The sequence below is a fragment of the Venturia canescens genome, chromosome 3 (assembly GCF_019457755.1).
Source record: "Venturia canescens isolate UGA chromosome 3, ASM1945775v1, whole genome shotgun sequence".
Lineage (NCBI taxonomy): Eukaryota > Metazoa > Arthropoda > Insecta > Hymenoptera > Ichneumonidae > Venturia > Venturia canescens.
Window position 1 is genome coordinate 4,839,532 of NC_057423.1, and position 26,833 is coordinate 4,866,364.

A 26,833-nucleotide genomic window follows, 5' to 3' on the forward strand; every position below is an offset into this window, starting at 1 on the left:
GAAAGTGATAACGATGTCAAAGGTCATTATCAAATGTTTATACTCCACAGACACGGAAATTAGTTTTTTATTATGATATTTACTGAATATGCTCGAGCGCTCAACACGTTCGAATCACTACGAAATCCTGCTGCTCTTTTAACTTTAAACATTTTCAATTTCATCAACAAATTTCAAACCAAACAATAAATCAGGCAAATTATTTCATGTCGAATTTATGAATCTTTGAGCCTTGGTATCAAACGAATAATTATTTCCTTCCCATCGGTAACGTGCGTGAAAATGTAGTTAATATTTTGAAATATTTATTCGAAGAGACACAGCAACTGTTTGGCATCTGAACCTCGAACCGGTAAAAGAGCATGAAAAAGTCTCAGAGCATGAAAAATGTAAAATAAAAATAAAAATGTGCACGTGGATGAGAAGAGATATACGAAGGGAGAGTGCGAGCGAAAATTTGGGCGCGCACGAGGCATCGGTCGGTCTGACTAGTCGTATCTCCGACTCCTTGTTGGCAGTGTGTGGTCCGAGGGAGAGGGAGAAGAGGTAATCAGGGATCGCGCGGAGCCTCGTGGTGAGTGGTCGGGATGCTGGAACGACCGGGGTATTGGCCGACGCTCCCGGAGCTTCGTTCTCATTGGTCGTCGCACGGTCTGGTCGATGCGAGGTGCGCAAAGCGTGGGAGGTTCGCGGAGCTCGTGAACTAGCACGGTGCAAGGGCGAAGGGGTGGAAAAAAGATGGAACGAGGTGAAATCTTCGGTGGCGAGATGTAAGAGGGGGCTCGAGAGAGGGAGAGAAAAAGAGACGGAGAGAATAAAGTACGCAAGGCTAAAGTATCCGAGATGGTTTTTCTCTCTCACAGAGTGCGCGACGCGCGTCCAATCCAGGAGAGATACCATGAGCCCCGTTTTACAAAAGCAACGTCAGCCCATTGTTATGCTCACGAAAAATTGTTGTATCCACTTTGAAGAGCATACATTGTTGGCGTCCGATACGTACGCACGCGCGCCGATCAAACACGAGACGATTAAATCGTAAGCACGTTTTTCTCCTCTCACGTCAACCTCGCATCGCCTCAAAAATAAGTTTATCTTCGATCGTCATTATCCTTATTTATACGATTTATTCGCTGTCGCGCGTACAAACGACTAAATAATAAACGACCGAATTAACGCGCTACTAATCGAACCGATAAAACACTCCGGTAAAGATGTGTTTGCGACCCTTAATTACCCTATTTTATTGTACTGTTTAATCCAAACTGTTTCTCTCGGATCGTTACTTTTTATTTTGTACTATTCGCGACAGGCGTGTGGCCTGCTAGAAAGTTAAACGGTCCTTCGTCGACGAAGACACGATTCCGTTAACCCATTTGAGTACAATCTTCGAACAGTGTTATCATCATTTTGTGATTCATCAACTGTGGCTTCTTGGAGAATAAAGAGAAGGAATTCGACGATAAATCACCATGATAAAAATGACTTTTCGGACGATAATTCTCAACGAATTACGAGATTCGGTGCCATGTTTGAGGGACCAACCACAGTGAAGTTTCGACTAAATGCTCGTTGTATCATTGACCTTGCAAGGATATTGCAGCGTTATCATTCATCCGTCGGACAGTCCGCACGAATTGACAGTTTGAAAAGAATCCACAGTATTTTCACGATAATAAAAAATAAAAGGTACGTAAACACTTTTAAGGCAATAGAAGACGAAGAATTTGTTTATTGAGCCGAAATTAGCCACCCGTCGGGAAATCGCGGGTGGCAATTCTCTCCTATAATTTCTTCCATTGAATCACGGTTCACTCACGATTCATTTTCGATGCTCAACGAACAAAATAGGCACTGAATAATTCACGAAAAAAATGATTCCTCGATTTCCGTTTCCTATTCTTATCAGTCCCATGACGAATTCACTTTACTCCAAAATTGCTGCTGTTTTATGAAAAACCACAAATATTCACGATATTCTAGTCAGTATTTTATTCAGTTTCAACGAATTATGAATTTAAAGGAGAAAAAAAATGAATTTTATATAACGGTTGGCCGGATGAGCTTTTCTATACGTCAAAAGATCGAAACCTCCAATTTTTAAACGATCCAAGAAATAAATGTCAATTTTTTGCCTCAACCTTAGAAAATAGCTGACCTCTGAAACAGATTACTCCGGTACAAAAATGCGTACAAACAGTCGCGTCAAATGAGGGGTTGATCCGACGTTTCCGTGTGCCGCTTCTATTTCGCCCAGATTCAGGGGGCTTCGAGATGAAAAAGAATGAAAATAAATCTCTCGATAGGAGCAAAGTCGGCGCCGTTTTGACTTTGTTATGCTTCATATGTGTATAGAGGAGGGAGATCGCGCGGGTTAAGGTTCGGCTACTCTCATGTACAAAAAGTATACGAGGCGTCGGAGAGTTTTATGATTTTCGTGAGAAACTCTTGGGAGCGTGATATCATTCGGCAGGCCGGCGGCAAGAGCTCGCGGATCAATGAACTTGAACTCTCTTGTGATTCACGATTTCTATGTATGCGTCTGTGTACGAGTCGATACAGGACGAAACTGCTGGTTCTTCGTTCACATGCAAAATAGCAACTCCATCAAAAGCTCCAAAGTATTTTCGCAGGGTGTAGTTTACGCGCGAGCGTGAAATTCGCAGTATATTTATCGCGAAACAAACGGGCCAATTGTGAGTCTCGAAAACTGTGCTGGCGATCGGTACGCTATCACTAATTAGACTTGACAGATTTTACGAGTTGCGTCTGCGTTTCTCGCTTTCTTCAATAAATCTCGATCCCGAGTCGAGCTTCGTTACGAGGAATTCGAATAAAATCTTTCGTTTCCGAGTGCGCACGGCGGGGGAGGCCATTTGAAATAGTCAACGAGCGTAACCCGATAATGGGGGGACTCTATGAAAACCGCGAAATTTATAATTGCATATCGCACTTTGAATTTTACCATCTTACTCTTACACTCTCTTCATCTTGCCTCCGTGCATTATTACAGCGTGTAATAATAATCGCAATTACGAGGTGATGTAATTATTCCCCCGAGCGTTTTGCTTCTCAAGCTTCATAAAGTTTGTGTTGGCGTTATTTACCCTCGTAAATACCTGTGCACCGGAGTGCATCTCTTTATTATTCATCCAATATCTATTTCTTTTTATGTCTCATTGTTTCGTGACTTCAGAAGACATGTGTGGCCTCTCGCATTTGTCCCTCTCGCATTTGCGGCATGATTTATAAAAGAATTTTCGATATAGAAAAACGCCGAAATGAGCGAACGTTGATGGTCACATGGCGAATAGCGTGTATATCGTTGAATCGTACGTGATGCGCAAGCTTTTTAACGAGCTCGTACCGAGAATGTTGATTGCTCGCGGGACGATCTATTAATTGGCTAATGAAGGGAATCCGACGAAGATACGCTCCGGAATCGAGTCCATGATTTGAGGTCGAACGAGACCGGTCACGAAGAAAGTTACGGTTCGTGCCGATCGAACTTGTAGTTTTATTCCTTCTCTGATCTCAAAATGTCTGCTAATGATGACTTTTCGCACAACGAGAAACCTTCGATCTCGAAAGGTTCGTCGTTCCGTGAGAATAAACGCGCTTTTATTATGTCTCCAGAAACGATAAGGGGGAGAAAAATTCGAGTCTTTTTGACAAATCTCTCGTTCCATCATTATTTTGTCCCATCTATAAATATGTACTGCAACATTGAGAAAGATCGTGTGGGCGAGGATAGCAACACGCGCCTGTAAACACAGCCGTAGATAACCCGCTGGACGACCGGTCGTTCAAACACCAAGTTCGCCGTCATGTTTATTCTACTCTAGTGAGTTAATATTTGTTGACATACAAGTGTCAAAGAGCCAGGTAAAGTGTTAGCTGAAACAATCAACTGAACAGTGCCAATGTACGAGCTCTCCTCGAGGAGAGATTATTCTTTTTTCTTCTTGTTTGACTTGGATTTATCTTCTCTGCAATCTTGGAGGAGGATTTCTCTCTTCTATTATCTATTGTTTCGTAAACGAGAGACAGCCCTCAAATATTTATAAAGAGCCGGAGATTTATGAACCGGATGATTTATGACGATGATCGTAATTTGTTCACCAATTTCTTTAAACTAACACGTTCGATATGCTCGTCCTTAATTAATTTTGAGATATTTTTCTCTAAGTTGCGCAGTAGAAAAATACGAGACAACATTCACGCATCATACTGATTAATTCTTTGGGTATAATAAAACTTTTCCCCAATCTTTTGGAGTGGGTTTGAGTTTTTGGAGTACATTTGCAAAGACATTAAACGTTTTTAAAAATCATTGCATAAAATTTCACTTTTGTCGTTGTACCTTTGGAGCGTTCAGTGAAATTTTCTTTATTTTCGAACGTTGGAACGAAAACGCGGTATTCCAAAGTCGAATATATGCATTTTAAACGAAAAACTTGATAATTTGATTGTTTTTAAAAAAAAAACCATGCGAATCACATTCCTGATAATAATCAATGCCGTAAAAATAATCTTGGATGCAACCCTTAGATCGAATGAGCATTGAAAAATAAGTCCATCCGGTGGACAACGGTCGGCGTTTTAACCATTTTGTTGGTTATTCTCGAATTCGGTGGTAAAATTGAAAAAAAATCTCTTCACCGGAATCTTGACCGATGAATCCGGAGTGAGGAGTTTACTCGAACGTAGCATAGCCCGTGAGTTCAGCCATGTTGTAATTCATGATGGCCGCCAAAACACGACGTTTCCCGGTAGAAAGGCCTCGCCCTATGGGATATCTGCCAATGGCGTACCTCAAACATGGCCATTCATCCCTTCCTGAATTTCCATCGTGCTTCCCCTCGGGTAAACCGGGAATACTGGAGCCTCTTCTGTTCTTCGCCCAATCGCGCTCCGGTTAAACTCCAACGTTGGCGGCCATCGAAGCGAGCATGTGCGCGCGCACCTTTCCCGACGGGAGTCTCCGCATGTACAATTTATTTCCGATGGATGCTTTGTCTCCTGTAATTAACAAGGAAATCACGCATCATCTACGAATTCGTTGGGAATAAACCGGCGAAAAGGGGGCAGTCGATTTGCAAAAGTGAAAATGAAGCGGCAGGCTCGTCTCCCGGGAGTTTATGAAATCGCATATTCAGATTTTATTTGTATGAAAAAGAATGCTGTAAAAATGTAAAATAGCTCGGTTGAATCGACACAGAATCCATACGGGGAGTTTCATTTTTTCTGGATCTTTACTCCACGGATAATGGTCAATGAAGCGTTGAAGAGGGACATTCCGTTGGTCGATGGTTCAGGAAATTGCGTTGCCGGCTGCCGGGACGGAGGAGCATACGCGTAGCCGCAAATTACTTGGGCCCATCGGCCGCCAACAGAGTTCAATAAACATAGAAACGTGCACTTTCCCGGAATTTCATCATTTATACGTGCATAAAGGAGTCGAGAGAGCTCCTTTTATTATTACAATTTACACCTTTTATCGTTCATAAATTTAAACGGTAACAAAGGCGTTATGATAGACTCGAGCGATAAGATCTCGAATATCTCGTGAGACATTCGATTTCAATGGGAAAATTTAGCTGTCGATACAAATATAACTGATCGTTATTCCCGAATGACAAAACTGTTGCTCCGAACTTCTCGTTATTCTACATTCCCGTTATTTTCCACTCCGAAGTGTCAATGTCACGGCTCGAGCCCGATAAAAAATCGAATGAAACAAAGCAGGGGTTGGAAACTGCAGTATCGATGGTGGCTAAAGTTTCCATCGATCGTGTGAGGCAGGACACGAGGCGATGAGAAAATCGCCCTCGTGTCCTGCGGTAGGTAGGTCGAGGGTGTGCGTTGGTAAGGAAGGTCGTGAGGTAGGTTTCCTCAGGAGGACGGTCGGTACCACTGCGGGTACGATGAGCGAGGGTTTTTGCGCAAAGGTTCCGGGACCCGCCGCAGCTGGAATGGCGGGAACTTCTGTTCCCTGAAGTATCGATTCCTCGAGGATCATTCTCGCAAAACTCTCTTTGTTCTTTCCTTCCTCCAGAGAGAGAGAGAGAGAAACGTATGTGCATTCTCACGAAAGAATGTTGACTCCGCGAAGCTTCCTCATTACCCTAAACAATCGAGGCATAAAAAATGATGGGGCTTCCGGGCTCGATGATTTTCCTCAGTTTTCCCGGCAGCAAACTATCCTCTGCGCAGGCAGGCTAATTTATAGAGAGTTATTTAGAGTTGGTTTTATTCTCGTTGCCGCTCGAACATCAGCATTTATTACGGCGCAAAGCACCGCGGGCACTGCAAGTCTGTTGTATACGATCGTGTAGACTGTGCCGCGTTCTATCTCGTAATTTCAGCATTAAATGATGCAAAACGTCGGCAAAGAGGTGGAAGCCCATACACGGTGGCTAGGCAGTATCGCATGAGCAGGGTTACAACGCCTCGGAGGACGAGTCTGTCGGAGCTGGTGCACGATAGAGTAGGGGTAATTACCGAGTTTGCCGGAGCTCTACTGCCGTTATCAGGCATCCGGAGTACCCACGTTGCTCCGAGCACTCCCGACCATCCGTGAGGCTACCTAATCCACGTACCCGCATCATCCACCGAGCCCTTGTGTATACCTCCGTGTCCGGGGGTTTATGTATCCAGGTACACATCGTTCTATATCTTCCCGAAGCCCCGTAGTACTCGTGCTACGTAACAAATTGTGGCTGGGGGGGTTGAATTCTGCACACGAATACGCGCGAGGCTTGGACAATGGAGCCGATTGCTCTGCTCCGGTCATCAGGACAGAGATCCAATTCGGAAGTCGGAGGTTGTATTTTCAGCAGAATCCAAAAAAACGGACCAGAATAGATTCGAAATAAACTCTGTCACGATGTGCTCGGTTTTAATTTGGGTTTTGCCAAAATTTCGATTGGCAAAACATCTCAACGCGGATGTCCAGATTTCATTGAATTGGCTTTCGGGAGGCTATTTTTCCACTCGAAATCGTAGTCAATTGTTCGTTCGTGTCCACCGCGCAATCTTCATACATTAGGGACGATTCGCTGCTCGTCCAACGGCTCGATTGTTTCTTTATTACATAGATTTTCTCCTCGGAGTGTCTATTAGGAATCGATCCAATCAGTCTCACCGTACGGAGCACATCCATATGTATATGTAACTCATCGTGTTTCGCAACGCCTCTATAAACCGTTGAGAAAAGCCATTTACCCTCTCGAGCATGTAGCCCGATATAGCTGGCGCGTATAAAGACGCGCTTGTACACGAATACGAGATTCAAACATGAAGGTACCGCGCTCGGTTATAATCCGAGGGACAGCAATAAATCTATTAGCTCTACAATGTTCGGGAAAATGTAGATACGCCAGGGCTGCAGGAAGTCGCCGCTGATTACCATTCGGACAAGACTATGCTGGTAACTCGTGTACCAGCTCTGCCGGGTGAAATTCTCTAGAGAAGGATAATTTGTAGCCTTCATTTTACGAATAAAAACGAGCAACTTTGCTGGCAAACTGCGAGTGTGCTGCAGATTATCCGACACATCTCTCGTGTAGAATTCGTCGAGTTATTTATTCCTGTACAAAGAGAACACGCGGGGAGATGTTTTGCATTTCCATCTATGCATCCCTGATGCGAGCAAGACCACCCAGGCTCCATCCACCATAATTTTCATCCTGCGGGTTCGCCAGCACGTGAAGTTCTTGAGAATCAAGGTCTCGAGCGTACCCTCGTCAACGTCCGGGTAGCCCCGATTTCTTTCAGCCACCCACCTCTCGCTCCGCAGCTCCTTTTATCTTTTTTCAGAGTCTCATCTTCCATCGAACTAATTCTCGAATTGCAACGGGCAACAAAGAAAAAAAATTATGACAGACAAGAGACGTTTATTGGTCAATTGATATTCCATCACCGTTTCCGTTCGGCTCTTCCCCGGAGATAAGCTCTCGGGGCTTCGATTTTCGTAGACATTATTGGATACTTTGTATTCCATGTAAATCGAATGAATTCAAAATGTTGCCATTCCCATTTCTTCGACGTCTTTCCCCTCCCCTCGCCACGTGGAGCACAGTCCCGACGTTCCTTCATTTTTTTTTCGTCCATCTAGCCCACCGTACCTCGGCAACAGCAGCGAGTTGTGCGCGCCGGGTATACCCGGAGCCAGTGAACCGACGAGGTATAAGAGTGGGGGAAACGCCGCGGCCATCGATTTCTGCTTCTGCTGGCCTCGCTGAGCGCATGCGTCAGGAGAACCGGTCCGTAGGGAAGTCCCGACTTCCCCACTCTCCGGACCTAATTCCCCTGGTACCAATCTCCCCTCCCCCCGCCCTTTCTCTCTCTTTTTCTTCCTCGTCGCTGTACCATTCTGTCCTATGCCGAAGAACCGTGGTTAGCCGCACTCTATGGAAGCAGAACAGCCGCCTACGCATACTTTATAACAAAGTTCAAATGTGATGGTGAGGATACACGAACGTGCCCCCGGGACTACCGAATTAGGGACGTGCAGCCCGTCCCCGAGCGGCGAAACTAGGAGGCAGAAGCCCTCTCGTCTCGCTGTTCCGCTCAACCCTCTTGCCACTTATTTCATTCTGTAACCATCCCTCGTACTTCATCCCTCTTCTGTTTTCTGCCCCCTTTATCAAGCCCTGCCCTTCCAAAAGATCCTGCTCCAACCTTCTTTTTGCTACGTTGAACCACCCTATCACTCTGCAGAAGCTTTTCCAAAGCACGATCCTCCGTCTTCCTCTGTGCGCTTCCATTATCTGCGGTTGGGCTTATCCCGGATCTACGACCCTCTTCTCTCATATTGGAAAAGTTTGATAGCGTTCGCCCTCTTCCAGACGACTTCTCCAAATTCGCATCCAGCCTCGCCTTGCCTCTCGTCTCCGAGGAAATTCTCAACTTCGTAAAAAAGTTTATTCTCATTATGCATGAGCTTGTGACGACTCGGGAAAACATTCGCGCCTCCTGCGGAAAGTGGATTAGGGCATGATGAACTGAGAATTCTATGGAATTTATAAACTACGAAGTTGTCTCTAGGCGAGCTTATCGCTCAATAATTCTCGTTCAGAATAATATTTCAGTAATTTAAGTTAAAACTTATGAATTCACGGACCAACTTCGTTTCGAGAGCTTTAAAAAAAAAACACACACACACACACACACACGATGATTATATTTTCATCATTCCATCGAGCGATCCCGTTCGTGTAAGCGCTTTTTCGCTCTCTTCCTCAAACTCATTGCGAAATTCCCTCGTGTCATTATCTGGCTATCTTTATTCAAGCCCCCGGGGTCCGACAGGTTCGGTAGGTTGGTTTTCACGGCTATAAGTCCGGAGCGAAGGAGGGAAGGGAGGAAGGGCCTGCCGGCGTTGCCTCGTAGCGAGGAGGGTGACTTTCTATCTCTCTTGCCTTGTTCTGCCTCGACGGGGTTAGGTAGAACGAAATTTTACGAGGGCACAGAAATCTCCTCATCAAGCTTCCGTAGCGGGATCCCACAGAGTCTGTCTACCTCGGAAAGCGGTGTTATAACGCAGCCCTCTCCGCCGACGCATCGTAAGCGCGCGGCCTGCAAAATCATTCGCGAGAGCTCGTCTGCAGTCTGGAAATTGTTCGGGGGTGCTTTTTGTTTCGAGCAACCCTTCTTCAACGAGATATCTCTCATCCTTCGGAGTCTCCGCGGTACACAAATAAGGCTGGAGGCTTGATTCCAATTATTCAGTAAATTAAATACAGGATGGAGAGAAAGTGGAGCATTTATGTCTCCAGAGGAGGCGCATACTCGTCCGTGAAAACGGGCATATCCTGCGCGATGAAAATTTATGTCTCGTGAACTCGTATCAATTGTGACTTGATAGCGAGCGGAGAAAAATCACTGATCGATCATGTCGGCCAGCGGATGTTTGGAATTTACAGCAGCAGTATAAAGTGAGTGCACAAAATCACTCGTTTCGTTTGGAATTTACTAACATTCCTCATGAATCGAAAAAGGCTTGGATACACAGGGTAGGTAAATTTTGAAAATGCAATTTATTCGGTGAATACGAGTGGCATGAAACTCGGTGGAATTTTTAAGCGTAATTTGACTATGGATGAGGCAGTTTTACGATGGCGTAGAAATCTCCTAATCAAGGTCCGAGCTGGCACAGCGAGAGGCCGCTGTGGAAATTGCGTCCAAGGGTAGGTTTGGCTCTTGCCTCGTCGTAGGTAGGATATGGAACCTGGATGATAGTGGATGCACGTGTGGATCGCACACAAATGAGGCAGCTTGATTCCAATTATTCAGTAAATTAAATACGCCAAGTTTACGGTCGTGGAGGGCCAACGGGGGGTGCCCGCTCCGGTGGTAGCCTACTATTACAGTTTATATGTACATACGTACACACGAGGACTCAATATACGAGGCACTGCGTTGAAACACGAGTGAGTGAAAGGGAGGAGGAAGGAGCAGGGAGTCTCTCTAGAATGTACGAGAGTTATTGTCGAGGGGAGCGATGGATGGAAAGGGTTGAAACCGCAACCGGCGAATAGTACCAGCCCATCCGATCCTCCCGTAACATACAAACAGCCCGAAGCTTTCCCATTGTACAGGAGTATCCTGTCGTGGGTTGGCCGTTATCTACAGTTAACACTGAGGCTCTCCGAGGGTTCGAGATGAAATTTCAGGGGTTGCGCGCGATATATTCAGTTGCAGACACATGCACATATAGAGCTCGACCCTCTTAGTCCCCGTCTGGTATTACCGAATGCGTTTTTCTTTTCGAAACTGTGCGTATCAACCCCCTCTATCTTTTTACTAACCCCGATGGGGTTTGCCGTGTAGTAGAAAGTATACAAATAAAGTTACGTTTGTAAAGGAGGGGTTTATCTGAAAAATTGATCTGCGAGTCAAATTCGGGGAGTTGTCGAAATAAATATAATTGAGCCTAAAATACTGTTTTTCTCTGACATTTTCATGCGACGAGAAAATATAATTAGGAGAAGCAACGTGAATTCTTTGAGTTCCCGGCGGGGGTCGCGAGTATTAAACAATTTTTCACTTCGGGATATTGCCATAGTTTATTTCGTTAGAAATGAAAATAGAAGAAAAAAGTGAGGAGAATTCTTTGAATTTCTGAAGGAAGTATCCGTGTAGAAGCGTGTGCAAGAGCGACCTCATCGTAGTCGCTGCCAAGCAACTTCGTAATTTCGTATTTTCTTTGGAGATTCCGTGCGCTCGCGAGCTTCTCGTATTTTACGAGCGCGTATCTCCCTCCTCCAGCTGGCCTCCCTCTCGCCCCCTTTCCGCGCTTCTCCAAGTCGTATACTATCGAATATACAGGCGCTTATTATATATAGCTATGCAATATGGATGCTCGGAGAGCGAGAAAGATCTCTGCGGAGACGAGTTTTCCCTGTTTCTCCAGTAGGACCGAGAAAGCCAGCATCCCCACTAGCCCAGCGAAGCAGCGTCTTTGCTGTTAGGCTCCCCCACTGTGAATGCGTCTTACCCCGCCCACAGACTACTATACTTCTTCTTCCCTCCTCTCTTGTTCCTCGTATTTTTCCTTTTCGTTCGTTCCTTCGTCTTTCGGTTTTTTTCCCCCATTTCTCTCTCGTCCGGTCTCCTCTTTCGTCTCGTCCTCCTCTCGCGAACACGGGAATACGATTACGCTATAGTTTACTACGACGTATACCCGTTGAACTCGAAGCTCGCGAAGGGGGTGGTTTCCAGCGGAAGGGAGCGAGGAATTTCTCTCGAACGCGGCATAATATACGAGTCGCTTCGCCAAAAGGGCGAAGAATCTAGCGAGAAAAGATAAAAAAGGAAGGACGAAATATGTAAAAACTACGATCTCAGAGAGGATGCGGCAAACGGGGAAGTATAATTGTATTCATGTGTGTGCTCAGATGCGCTTCCTTTCGCTTCGCGAAGCTGAAACGTCGGCATCAATCGAGGGTGAAGAGCTATGGAATATTCAACCTCGCGCGCGTGTACAACGAAGAAAATACAGAGGGAAAGAGAGAGAAGCTGACAGAGTCTAGAGCCACGGAATTCGCAGGGCTGATCCGTCACACAGCGAGATGAAATTTACAATCCGGAACATTTCCGGCTTTCGGCGAATCTCCCTACACGCGAGAATAACCCTTAGAAGAAAACTTGCTCTCTCGTATGTGGGCTTAGACCCAAAGCTCTCTCGATCCCCTCTCCCCCGACGCCCCTAAATCCCCGAATAGAATGGTGGCTACGCCGAGGAACGTCCCAAAATTAACCTCCAATTCGTACGAATACACGTCACATTGTACCTTCTAAAAATATTCCTCTGCTTCTGTTTTTCTCAGTGAATGGCGAAAGAGAATCGAACGAAAAAAGCTGTGTGTGCGTGTCTGCTTGTATTTCGAATTTTTCGAAATTACAGCTCTTTTCGTCGTTTTTCTTTTCCATTCCCCTTCTCTCTCTCTCTCTCTCTCTCTCTTTTCGACTTTATTTATCTCGCGATTGGTGTCCTCCACACCGAAAGATATTCCTCTCTCTCTCTCCCTCAGTCCGAGCAGCCCTCGACTGTAAACATTCGGATTATCTGGACAGATTCGAGAAACGATTCTGTGAGCCAGCTCCGCTGTAACACGAGAGCATCATTTCAGAGTGGAATTCTTTTTATAACCGTTTATTTTTCTCAGGATTTTCGTACGGTCCGTCCGCAGCGTATCCAGCGAGAATATTCCATTCGTATGTGTGCTATGCACACGTGTCTCGATGTGTTCGTCCGTGCGTACGAGGTCGAAAGACCTCGGAGTACATGCGCTATATACCAAACTCCGACGGATGCAAGCTGCTAAATTCGAGATTTTATGCCCGAGGTCGCCAGAGCCAAGTCTCCAGAAAGGGAGAGAAAAAAGACACGCGGAGAGTATTAACACCAACAGAAGAGATCCTGAAGTGTTCACGAGCGAAACTGCAAAAGAGATATGCGCCGACGTGTACGCCATATCGTTCAGGACGATATTCTGAATATTCAAACTACCCACGCTATCCACTCGAGCTGATATACTCGACGCGATAAATAAATATGTACTCGAATATATTATGATACACATATTCGAATCGAGTCTATCCTGGCTGAAAAAGCTCTGCCAAATATACTTAGAAATTTGAGCCGACCAGAAAAAATGATGCGAGCGGAGTCCAATTATCAACTGAACAAATCATTTTGTTCTTTCCATCAATCAAATATATTCAATGAATCGAATTTCTCATTGACAGCTCGTAAAACTCTACTCATTGGCAACATTCTGTAAAGGTCATTTGACGAACAAAACCTTTGTTGGATGAAAGTTGTCAAGATGACAGGAAGGTAGCGTCGTCCTTCTTGCTCCCTGAGTCGCCTTCGTCGGGCATTTGGAGTTAGTTAAAATAAATTTTGTAATGAGCGATGATGGAGCGTATGAGAGGGGGCGAGGTTTCTCAGCGAAGATAATATTTTACTCGCGATTTACTTCGGAATCGAGTAGTGACTGACGAAACGAATAATCTTCAGATTTTTTGGTGAAATGATTTCAAACGATTCCTCCGACATTTTGATGCTTTTCATTCTCATTCAACGAGCCATCGTTTCGGGACCAACTTGCGCCGTATTTTAAGAGATTCGAAAAAGCATCTGAGAATTGAAAGCTCGAATGTTCGGATGTAAATAAAGGTACGTTTCGAAGAGATTAACGAGTTTATCGGATTGAGCGTGACGTCCGAGAGCGAGTTCCTCCCGTACAATGCACCGTAGCAACGATTTTTTTCACGTGATTTTTCCGCGTACCGCATCGTACGATATCGTTGATTCGCATAGAACAAATTCGCTGTGCAGTTTCAATGTAAATGAAATATAAATACACGTACGTGGAGCCGTAGATTCGTGTATATAAAACGTGGGATGAGAAAATTTTATGCTTTGCGCTATCCTGCTCGCGTTTGGCATTTACATTTTACAACAAGATCGCGGTAGTACACGCGAGAAACACCGGCTTTATATCGCTTTTAACTCTGCTAAAACCCGATGAAAGGTGAGCATCAAGATAAATCAAAATGGATCTGAGAGAGGAGCTTCGTTGAAATACGCTCGTACGTCCAATCGTTTATAGTGATTTATTCATGGCTGGCAAGAACGAGTTTGATTTGTTTTTTCGCCTCCGTTATTGAGTTGATTTGTTTGTACAATCTACTTTGATTATGTCTGGATGGGAAAGACGAGTATATGAAACATTGATCGGCGATAAACCGCTTTTTAATACCGAGACAACCGAGGGGAGAAGTTTTCTTTGTTATATGAACTTTCAGTTGAAAAAAAATTCAATTTCCTTCCCGTTCGATGCGAACCCGTATGGCCGATTTTCATATTCTGTCGAGTCTATTTTCATCTCGACGATTTCATTTTATAAAATCCACGTAGAAAATGTTTTTTCGTGAAATACAACGCTCGAGTCTTCATCGCGGTGCGAAACAATGCGATTTCTCGCGATGACGGATGATCGACGATGTAAATAAATCAAAAGGGATGAACCTCGTAGGACCGGAGAGCGAAAAATAAGGGAAAATGTAGAATGGAAGCGTGTATACAAGTCTGACATAACAACGAAGACGTCGGGCGCCTCGCGACGGCGACGCCAACGTCGTTACGGCTTTCGATTTATGCCGTCACGCCAGTCGCGATGGACGATTGCTTTTCTTCTCGATGATAAGAGGGCGAGAGAGATACGGAGCAAAAAATGAGAAGAACGTTTGAACAAAAACAGCGTATCTTTGCGGAGGGACAGAGGAGCGGGAGGGCGAGGCGTTTTTTTTTGTCGTACTCTCGTATTTTCTCTATCGCACATTTTCCCGTCTTTGACTCTTTTCTCCTTGAGCTCGTACGAAAGAATCTACGAAAACGGAGACGCCGAATGGCCACAGTGTTAGGCTAGGTGTATAAGAGGGTGGTGAGACGTGACAGGGTGGTGGAAACAACCCTTATCGGGACTCCGGGACGCCATGAAACTCACGGGTCCGTGATATCAGCGGGTTACCGGCGGCGACGTCAATGGCGAGAATCCACCAAGATGGCCGACGCGTTCTCTCGGCTCGTTCGCCGACGGAAAGCCCCTCACCGCTTTCAACCATCTGAGAAAGTTTTTTTTTCTATTTTATTCAATTTCGATTCTTACGAATTTGAATAAAATAATAGTCAGGCTATTCCATTGCACAAAATTTCAATCGAGTCAATAGCCATTTAATGAAATTCGGTCTAAAATCATTCTAATTACATCAATAAGGAAATAAATCGTCATTTTTTGTCATTTTAATATTTTTTTTCATTGTTATGAAATTATTGCTACACTACTCTTCGTCATTGAATCAGATTTATTCAGTTTCTTATGTACAATTATATTTTACGTGCTTCAACAATCGATTGAATGCCGTCGACATTTATTTATTCGAAACTCTCACTCGATTGATCCGCTGCATCAAAAATGTTTTTCAGCGTTCCTCTGACATCACAGCAACGACTCACAGAATTTTTGTGTTCTTTCAATATTCGATTTGAAGCTGTTTTCGTCAAAAGATTGCTCGAACAATAATTCTTCAACACTTCGAGAAAGGGCTGTGAGGATTTCTATGAGAAAAAAAAATGACGAGGAATCGTGCTTTGTGCCAAGTCTAGACGAAGGTCACTCCACCGGTGACCACTCGAACCCTCATAATGGCCTTTTTTCATCCCCCAAAGGTCGCCCGCTTCCGGCAATATACTCCAATTTTTTTTCGCCGTCGGTCGTTGCAGCCTTTCTTAGACGTAATCGAGACTCAAGGCCGTGTCGTCGCGATCCAAACAATCCTTAATTTTTTTTCTGCCTTTTTTTTTACCCGTGTTTCATCTTGGCTCGAAGTTACGTGAAAATCTTTCAGAAATTGGGATTTTCGACAGCTGAGCTGTCGGCATTTTTTGTCCCTCGCTATTTTTTCTCGCTGATCTCGGAACTGATTTTGGATATTGTGGAGCAAAGTTGAGTGCGTAACGTCCTGCTTGCTTGCCTTTGGACTCCAAGAGTATGAAAATAAATTGGCAATCGATCAATTATAATATAAAAATTCATTACAGCGATCCATGAATATCGAATAATTATAATTGTTCAACAATAGTATGAAAACGGGTTGGAATTTAGTGTGTTTGAACGAAAGAGAAATCACGATATGAATCTGGCCTTTTCCCTTCATTTACCTCCAAGCGGCAAGAGTCTCGATGGGTCCTTGAAATATTTCGGGTTTCACGAAACTTTGCTTTCGTCGCTTCGTGGTCCCTTCCGTCAATACTCCAATTTTTTTTTCAGACCTTCGCTCTACCCGTTGCACACTATTAAATCGAGAATGAGGCTGATCCAAGGTCGTGTTCCAACGACCAGAGCGTTTGGGGTATAGTTTTGCTCTTTTTTTTTTCTTGTTTTTTCTCCCTTCACACCTCTGGTTTGAAAAGATTTTCGAAAAATTCTTCTCGTTCGCGTTTTCTAGCTCTAGCACGACCGGGGCAGTTTCGATTCCGACGGCGCCGCGAACTGACGTTACGAAATTCACTCCAATCGTTTACTCTTATCAAAAACTGTGCTCTCCTTATCGCCGAACGTTCAGTGACGAGTTCAACGAAAAAACTCATTAACAAACCACTTTTCTGTTGCGTTGCAATTAGCCTTCTCAATTGCGCTTGAAAAAAGTTGTACAAGCATCGCTACATTTTGATTATATTTTGCAACTCAAAAGTCATTCAATTTCGTCGAGTTCATTCTCTGCACGAAAGCATTTTATATTTTGTGCAAAAATTTTAAAGACTCGATTGAATCACGACCGATGTGTGGCCATGATTCGAAAGTTTTTGTGTGCGAAACCCGAATATCCGCACCGAGAAACCTCGTATTTTAGTTTCGATTCGTCATGTTTTTTCAATCATCGCTTCTCAACGACGACGAAAAGTGCACGTTGATGAGAATGATAATATTCGTTCGCTTCGGACTCGAGACTAGAAGCCGCGGACTTGGCTTCATAGATGAGGTAAAAACTGTGCCAAAAGACATGAAAAAATACACGTCGTGGTGGTAACATCCATGAAATCAGCTGAATTTCGATGCGCAATGATACTCCTCATCAGCTGTTTGTTGCACTTTTGCTTAAATAAACTTTTTCAATTCTGCTTCATAAATCAGGCTCATTATCCTGAAAGAAAGTTAGAATTCTTCAATGTTGATACATTTCAAATGAGTTTCGATAAACGAACAAGAACGACTCGAAACGTTTAAGTCGTTTCCTGGAATTTCAATAACGAATTTCTTCGACTAAAATTTTTTTTGAAGAATTCAAAAAGAATTCTGATTCCACGTTATTTTGTCGAGTGATCGATGATTCATCGAAACATTTCAAAATCAATGTCATAGTACTTCAAACCGTTTTCAACATTGTAAAACGAAAAATGTTCATTTCGATGATACAAAATTCGATATGAAAATTGTTTAAAATATCATATCTCCACGTACGTGCGAATGGCGACGGAGAGAGTACAGAGAGAGAGAGAGAGAGGATCACACTTTGAGAGAAAAGCTCGTCGAAGCAGAGTTTACGAGGTGTTACTCATCGAGTGGCCACTATTGTTTCGCTAATAAACACGCTTAGCTTAATATGAATATGGAACGTCGTTTGAGGAAGCGTTGAATTACCGAACGATGTCAGACAAATTGTGACCCACGTTGCACGTTGTTCGATCCTCCAGAATGGCCCTAATCTCGGTCTTGCCCGCACCTTCATCCAATTTATTATTCAACGTGAAATCAATTTTCATTACAATGATCGATTACGAGGGAACAGATTTGTGGAATTCGAATTGAAGTCGTTTAATATATTGTTTGAATAGGTGGCGAATTAAATTTACAACGAAAGCATTTTAATGACACAATTTCTGGACTCAACTTCGTCGATAAATGTTCGCGAGTAACTTGAGAATAAATGCCAAACTAATTTTTATATTCCTCCATCCATATGATGACCGAAAATTTATTGGATCGAGACGTCAATCATTAAAATGCGACAAAAAATGTCTTCCACTTTCTTTTTCTTTCCTTTCACAATCTCCAATATTTGGCGTGGAGCCAGTTCATTGTTCCTTAAAAGAGCTTTGCAGAAATTGATCGAAAAAAAGAAATTTCTAAGGAACATATTGAATTCGGTTTTTAATAGAAAATCTTATCGTTGAAAGCGATCAATATAACGAACCTGCCATTTTTATCATTTCAATGCCAAAAATGAACCGTAATTTTCATTTGTCTGCCAGGAACCCACATGCGGGAAGAGGAAAGAACCATTCTCGGCGAAGCTCGAAAGTCTCAGCTCATCGAAGGTAAGCTCGCCAAAGTTCAATTGAATCTAATTTAAGTTCAGCTCTCGATGTCTGATCGAGGGTTAGGTCGGGCGCGTGCAACCGTATGTGCAAGTTGCAGAGTTGCCGCTTCGGTATTACACGGTGATTGTTTTATTGTCGCTATATTTCATGTTTATTAGATGTGTGTACGTTAACTAGCGGTGAAAAGTGTGGCTCGTTTAAACGGCAATAATCTCGTGGCCAAGATGTTGGCCATGGTGGTGCGGTCGTGAAGGTGTGTAGATCTGTATATCGCATATAAATACTATATACGTATAGAGCAGGTATATTATTCATCGAACAACAAAACGCTTTCTTGTGCGGACAGTTGAATAGCTCGTCTAATGTGTGTGGCACGAGGATATATATTTGTATCGTTTAAACGGGTAGACACTGTGTGTTACCATAACATTCTCTTTTTCACGTGGAGAATAATACATATTAACCCTCTCAGCTCAAGAGGCGTCTCCCGCGCTCTTCGTACGAGTATTAGTGACACAATCATACTTCTCCTGCGGGCCAAACAAACGGTGCACATAAAACTCCCACTATTTTTCTCGCTTAAACGTTTGCACTCTGAGCCGGGAGGGTCAAATAATTGTCCGGTATGTTAACGTTAAAAAGTCACGTAAAGATTTCATTAGCTTTAAAATGCCTCTTTACGATTTGTTTCGACGCTACAAAGTCGCTCAACCTCTTCATTCAATGACCCGGCAATCGATTCTTGCTTTCGAAAGGAGATACGAATACTTTTGAAGAAAAAAATTACCAGAAGGCCAATTTTACGCTAAAATTTGAGGCAGTGAAAATTGGAGTGATCAACGGGGACGTGAGAATCGGCGTAAAATGTGACATACCTGTAGGAAATGCCTACCGTGACCCTCCGTAAAAATTCGAGTACTTTTTAAATCTTTATTATGAAATAAACGCGTTATAAAAAAGGTTTGTGGAAGTGAGCTGTGGTCGAGCAGCAGTTCTCCGACCATTTTCAGGGTTTTTTCACAATCCTTCGTCGAACATGAAAATAACGCTCAAACACGTACGGAGATACATAAAATCACTTTAAATTTGCGTAACTTCATCGACGGATTGGAATTTTGCATATTTTCGTGTTTTTTTTTCTCACCCGCCATTCGGCCGCTTGTACAACTGTAGATTTTCTGTTTTAATCCTGCTCACTGATATTGCATCTCTCGATTTTCGTTTGAGATGGAAAAATTCGAGTAAAACTACTCATCGGACACTTTGTTGCTGCCATATGATAAATAAAGCGCGATAATGGTTTTCTCGCACGATCGCGTGCTGCTCGCGTGATGCTGGACTCTCGCCGATAGCTCCTTTCCGTTATGCGATATATTACGCCTCTTCTGAGGTGTTCGTACGTTAGAATCGTTAGAAGTTTACGATGTGATAAAGGGAGAGCGCAAGGTTTCCCGTTGTATGGGCAAGAAAAATAGACAGAATCGTAGAGAGGAAGCGAGAAAAGGGAGGAAGAAAAAAGAGTTGCCTCCACCACGTGACCAATTTATAGTCGCTCATCTCTCGAGAGATTTTCTTTGCGTCTTCATTGTGAAAATCTTGCTCCAGCTGCTTTGAGCGAAAGCCTTCCGAGATTTTTCCGAATGCCATTCGTGCTTTAACGCACAAACATTTTCACAGAGAACATTTTTCGAGCAAAACTTAAAAGAACATTTTTTAATGTGATTCTCAAGGCGTGAAAAAAGGGAGCGACATGCATGGGATTCTCACTATACGATCTCCTTTGCTTGCTGTCTTCATAGCTCCTCCGAACGGCTATCATAAAGCCATTAACTTTATTATACCGAGTCATTAACTTAAATATTACGACTCGCGTGTCGCCGTTTCCCACTACTCCTCTCTTCCTTCTTTTCTCTCACTCATTCTCGCACTCTCGTGCTTTTTTCGTGATTTATTGTGCCGCAAGAATGCACCGGATCTGTTCGCGACGTGATGAACTTTCAGCGAGATCCAGGCATATTTGATTTTTTATTTTTTCCCTTCGTTCTCCACTCGTCTGCTCGATTTAACTCAAATTTTTTTAAAACATGGTGAAAATGTCAAAAAATATGGGCAGGAAATCGTGAAGAAATGTGATGAAACATCAGCCGAATTTGAAATGAAACGATTCCTGGAATGAAGTGTAATTTCATCATGAGGATTGAATTTTCGTTGCCTTTAAAAGTTTTCACAAAACCGCCCTGCCCCTTGGAAAAATGATTTCAAATTTTTTCTCGAAGAAGCTGGTGCATCACAATTTTTTCGAATTTCAAAAAGGAATTCAACGTTTCTACTCAAACAGTTGCCGAGCTAAAATCATGATTAGTCGCTCCAATACAATTCTTTACGAGTTTTCATCGGTGGAAGAGTTGAAGAAGGAAATTTTTAACGATGCAAGAGCGATTCTTTGGATTTTTTTTTCTAAGATTCAGAGAAAGCGATAAATCTGATGCAGTGTATTTTCGTTGCTGGAAGCCTCAATGCCAAGTGACAAACATGGAGCGTTACAAATGGTACAATTTCTCTGACAATTTCTCACCTTTTAATGGCTCGAAAGGTAATAACAGTGGCTGAGAGTAAGGAAAACAATTTAAAATCTTTCTATTTCCTGCGAGGCTTTTTTGAAACGAGAAAGGCAGTCTTGAGAAAAGAATAAAATGCGATGATCTGCGTCGGTATTTGAGTTAGACGCGGTGCACGTTGTGCTCCGTGGCGGCACAGAGGAGAAGTGGGCATGTGAGGAGGAAAGAGCAGAGGAAAATAAGCCAGAGCGCGGTGATATATCAAAGGCGTATTCTCCGGGGCGGCAAAGTTGGACAGAGTCGAACAGAGATCTAGCGACGTGGTCATGTGTGTTCCGTAAACCCTCTCGGTCTCTCTCTCTCTCTCTCTCTCTCTTTCTCTTCGTTTCCGCCGCGATCCCGCGGAAAGAGGGATAAAGCGTACAGCTCCGCGGGGTCCAGGACCACATCGAGGTATTTTATACGAGTCTCGGGATTCGAAATGAGGATTTACGGGCGGTCCGTTTGCGAACTTTGCTCAGGAAAGAGGGAGAAACACGATGGAGGGAAACATTGTTTCAAATAAGACGTCGCTTTCGTCCAACTTCGTCGGTTATTATACATCCGATAGCAGCAGCAGCAGCAGCAGCAGCAGTTGTACCGGCATCTAAACCAACCTTTATTTATATTACTTTAGCGAAGTAATTTTCGACAGTGATTCATTTGAAGAATTGTAAGATATGAAAACTCTCAATTTCTAAATTTATTCTCGCCCCGATCCCGAGAGATAACAACGATCTCTTTCAGTTTTTTTCCTCCCCATAAAGATGGCAAATCTCCGAGTCCCCCCCGTCGATTCACGAGACAAAAGATCCCAGAGAATCCATAAATTCACCTGGAACGTCTCTGTAACCGGTGGAGAGAAAAAAAAACCAACAATAAGTATACTCGGACTAGAATAACTCTTTCGTTCTCTTGAAAGGAGGAAATACTGTGATGAATCAACGTTCCGTTAAATTACCAGTGGCTACAATAATCTGCGCTCGAATGAGTCTCACCACTTTGGGGGAAAATGTGTATACTAATCGTTAATCTGAGATATTATTGCGCCGGACGTAAGGAAAGGCAATCTTCCTTTGTTTTTCTCGTTGTTGTTGTTTACTTTAGAGTGAAAGTACCGTAATTGCGGTATTAGTTGAAATATCAAGTGTATTGCAGGAAACGAGTATTTATTTTTACAACTATTGAGATCTAAGAGGGAATCTCGTCGTTTCAATGAAATCAACATCATAAAATACGTTAAAATTCCTCGATTTAACCATTTTTTTCAATCGTTTCGAAAGCAATTGATTGAGAGGGAACTTCGATCGGAGAGTGACGATAGCTCGACCCACAAAAATGGTGGATGCGAAAAGAGGAAGCTGCGTTCGCCGAGTGGGGAAATAACGTGAGCCTCTTATGATTGGAGTGCTCCGTGCCTTTTCATCCGTCTATGAGTGCATGTAAATGTTCGTATTATTCAAATGTTCTGGAATGATGCAGAAACGGCATATCCTCTGTATTCTCTCCATCAGGCTTTTATTCTCGTCTCGTTTTCGCTTCCTTTAGCTCATGGCGTATCGGTGCATATAGTTTCATCCCCTCCCACCCAGAAGCATCATCACCACTCGTTTTAGCCCGGCCACCGATCTCTTATTCCCTCTTTCTCTGAGTCATTTATTTCTTCCATTGCCGGGAGAGTTTTGCCACGGCGAGAGTGTATATACAGCGGCGCATGCTGCTTTTCTACCGTTCCTCCTTTGGCCGTCGCGCACCGACGTCTTTATGAACTTGTTATTATACGAAGCAGCGGATAATCAAAGAGCGGTTCCCATATGCAGTCGGCTGCGAGGAGAGCGAGTTTCTCCGCCGGTACACGGTTGGATCTTGGCTTGCTTTTTTTCTCGCTCACATAAATACGTATAGTTATACGGAGCCACCCTCTATCTCAGTCATCGCTTCGATCTTCGCTACATCCTTCGTTCGCGCTTTTTTCTTTTATTCCTCTTCTCTTCCTTCTTCGGAGTGTCCTCCCCCGCGCGCTCCGGGGTCACGTTCGCTCCTCTCGCTCAGCCGGGGAGTGCTTGCGCACTCCCCGGCTTTCTTCCTCCCTTGAGCCTTTTTCGAATTAAAAGAGATAAAAAAAAAAAAATAAAAAAAAAAAACATAGGGAAAGGAATGAAAAAGAAACTCGCGATTCGTCGGATCAATTCTCCCTCCTACTCCGCTCTCCTCGACCCACCGCCTCTTTCTTTCTATCTTCGATAGGATAACCCCCAACCTTCTCCAAAGTACTCGGGTGTAATACCTAAGCGAAAGAGGCACAGTCGAGAGACAGCGAGAACTACATCGCGGGAGAGGACGCTTTTCGAGAGGAAGTAAGAGAGAATATATTTTACGATCCAAGTTTCCTCCTCGGCTCTCGAGAGTGCGAGAGTCGAATTCCCAAAGTTGGAGTCTCCGCGTGAGTGGAATTTATCCGCAGACACGTACTCGCGAGTCCACCCCGCAGCCTCCTCCTGCCCCGTCGCGCTCCCTCTCTTTCTTTCTCACGTTCTTCTTGGCCTGGCGAAACTATCGGACATTTCTCTCTGCTTCGTCAGAGGACCGAAGTCAAGGTGGAAAGCAAGATTACTTTGATGACTTCGAGAGGCGTTTCTGACACTAGCGAACTTCTCTTAACCTCTCACCCTCTTTCCTTCCTTCATAGCTTTCCTTCCCAGTTGTCATAGCCTCATAAGACATATTGCAGGAGATGAAATTGCGAAAGTGCATTTCGAGGTTTCACATTGTTCCCAAGAATTTACTCTTAGTGATGAAACTTGAGCATTTTGTAATTCAACGTTGCGCTCTTCCCTCCCAGCCATTTTGCTGTTGCCTTTTACTCGTCTCAACGCGCGAAAAGCTTTCATTCCCGTATACCGAACAACGGAGCATCGCTATGTCGAGATATACAATACAAATTTTGCAAGCAGCTCGGAGATGTTACGCGGTCGATGGAATTCACATTCTTAAGCTGGTGTCGGGTCCTTGGCATTCATCTCGTCGCTCATCGAGCTCGTATGGAGGGTCGACTAGAATTTTCATTTAATATCCTCCTTCATCCATCGTGGAGGGCAATGATGCGATTGGACACGAAGAAAAAACATATCGAAAGCGCAGACGAAAAACATTGAATTTTCGTATCATAGATTTGAAGACGAAGCTGAAAGCTGAAATTTCATAGGATAATAAACTGAATTTGAGCGAAGAAAATATAATTTTTCGTCTTCTCTTAACGAAACAATGAAAGCATGAGTTATTGAACCGTTGGATAAGTCAATTTTGTAAAATTTAACAACTCACAGGGACATAAACGTTTCCGTTAATTTTCATTAAAATACCATGGCAATTAGAAAAGAGGAGGATATAATTTAGGCCAGTATCCTATAGCAGCAATTACCCACCTTGAAGTTTGCCAGCCCTCCGGAGTTCGTCTGCGCGTATATGTCGAGCGAAGGGGGTGGGTTTTAGTCGCAGCGAAGCTGCAAGGGTAGTTTTGCTCGTTTTCGCGTATGGAAGACGACGAAGAGAGTGTGCGGAGAATTTGTGCCCTGAGGTTTTCCCGTGCGATCATTGTTGCACAGTACTATGGGGGAGGATTTTGGTTCCAGGGTCTAAATAGGCGCGGTCGAGGCTCTGGCTTCTCGCCCTCTGGTATTGATCCGTCCGGGATGCTACGAGGAACAAGGGTGGGGCTCGAAGAGGGGTTGCTCTCGGCCCCCTCTCCGGAGGTTTGCCACTGCACGGAAGCGTATCGAGCGTTCTTATTGGTTGAAGCGAGGGAAGATGGCCGCGAGCAGGCTTCTTCTGGAGTAACACGTACCGGAAACGTGACGCTTCACATACAGTCAGGATGGACGCTTACCGAGAAAGGCGAGGCTTTCCTTGACGTTTCCATCCTATTTTTTTATCCTCTTTATTTTTTTTCCGGTTCCCTCTGTGCCATGCTCCCTCTTCATCCCCGTGTGTTCCGCTGCTTGCTGCTCGAGCTCACGGCCCCGAGAGAAATGAGCCACACACAAGCGCACGTTCATACCCCTTTACGTTTTTCTGCGTGTTGAGGACGGCTTTTCTCCTTAACTCACCCGCGGCCTCCCTTGAAAATCCCTTCGCTCACCCTTCGTCGTATAAAACACGGGACTCGGGGGTGTATGTGCTCCCTCGTCGGTGAAGGGGGTGCACACGGTGAGCCCCTCGTATATACGTTTCAATGCGCTTCAACTCTTTTCTTCCTTTTCCTTTTGTCCGCACCGGTTCCATCTCCTTTCCGTTACCCTCCAACTCATACTCTCATTTCGTTTTTCTTCGTTGCTCTTATTTCCTCTTTTTCTTCATCGGACAAGAGCGAGCATCGTTTCTTTCGCTCTTTTTTTCTTTCCGCTTTCTTTTCATTCTCTTTATATATGAGATAGAGAGCAGTGCGATCCGCGCGTCCAGGCGAGCTGCAGCTTTTTGCGAAATTTATTACAGCGATATATTCACATCCATTAGATGCTTCGCTTCTTTCTCGCTAAGTGCACTCTTTTTCCACCGAGATCCCGGAATCCGTGACCCATTACATCTCCTCTTCTTCCTTTTTCCCCTTTGCTTCCCTGGAGCTGCCTCGCTCCTTCACCTTACTCTTTCGCTCCTCCGCACCGGATATACCTTTCCTCATGTTATTTTTCTCTCTACGCTCGCCCCACCATTTTTTCCCATCCTTTTGAGCTTACCATAAGATTTAATGAACATCTCGAGAAAGTTTTATGTTATGCAGAGCTCGTGATAAAGAAAAAACGTACAATTTTTTACCTCAAATATTTCTCTGTTAACAGACGAAAGCTGATAAATCGCGTACCTCCTCGAAATTCATCTATATATTTATTGTCTCAATAAAGAGACAAGTTCCGATTTTTAACTGCCCTCTGAACTTGTTGAATTATTTATGCCTCTTAATTGTACGTTAAGAGATATAAAAGTCACACTTTTATGAGCTATTCGACACCTGCTCTCATTAATCCGTGATGGCTAACGATTAACGACGCTTGCCAATTTTTCTTCGTTTTTTTTTTATCGTCATCTTTCCCCTCTCCGTTATGCTTTTCAATGTCACAAAAATACACCTTTCAATTGGACTACAATTGAAGAGTAAGAGATACTTTTACCAATTGAAACTAATGGTTGGGACATTAGCAAAGAATTGTCAGCGATATACAGGCGATATAACGTTGAGAGACCATAAACTTGTCGTACTTACGTTCAGGTACCTGAAGAAACCGCCCTCTCTCTCTCTCTCTCTCTTTCTCTTTCTCTCCCGCAGTACGCTCGATCGGTTTTCTGTATATGGCAATTCTCTCTCCATTGCCTCTTTACCCTTACAAACTCGTCAAAAGCTCTCCTTTTCTCGTTTGTTGCCATACACGTAAAGTACGCGCCAATAAGCCACTCACGTACTTTTGCCTATACAACACTCGACCGTTATTCCATTCGCCATTTTTTTTATCTTTCAATTCACCGCCTCGACACTTATTTCCTTGTACTCTCATCCTCCCGAATCGTTTTTCCAACTTATCCTGCTGCGAAGCGTTTTACTTCTCCCTCGAATAGTTTCATCCTCCATTTTCCTCTTTTTTTTTTATCACGTCCTTTTTTTATTCCAAGTCCATTAAAAAAGATTGCGAGCGTATGTTGTGGAAAAAAAATAAAAGAATACGATTGAATGCGGGCTTCATTGAAATTCTATGCGTTCCGTGGAATTCCGTGGCTGCAGCGCGATTCTCCAAATTTCTGTCTACCGAAATAAATATGAAGAAAAATCGAATTTATCTGTCAAACGCGACGT

The 26,833-nt window shown here is 43.8% G+C and overlaps 1 protein-coding gene across 3 annotated transcripts in view; it reads left to right on the forward strand.

The window, feature by feature from the left end:
- Abd-B (Abdominal B) overlaps positions 1-26,833 on the forward strand; it is an 85,595-nt gene that overhangs the window by 5,239 nt on the left and 53,523 nt on the right. For 2 of the 3 annotated variants that reach the window (XM_043414220.1, XM_043414224.1), the window contains exons 1-2: positions 874-1,686; positions 18,326-18,391. The gene's annotated coding sequence lies outside the window, so the exon portion shown is untranslated. Of the gene's footprint in view, positions 1-873; positions 1,687-18,325; positions 18,392-26,833 lie in introns of those variants that run through there. The other variant, XM_043414221.1, reaches the window with a different exon arrangement.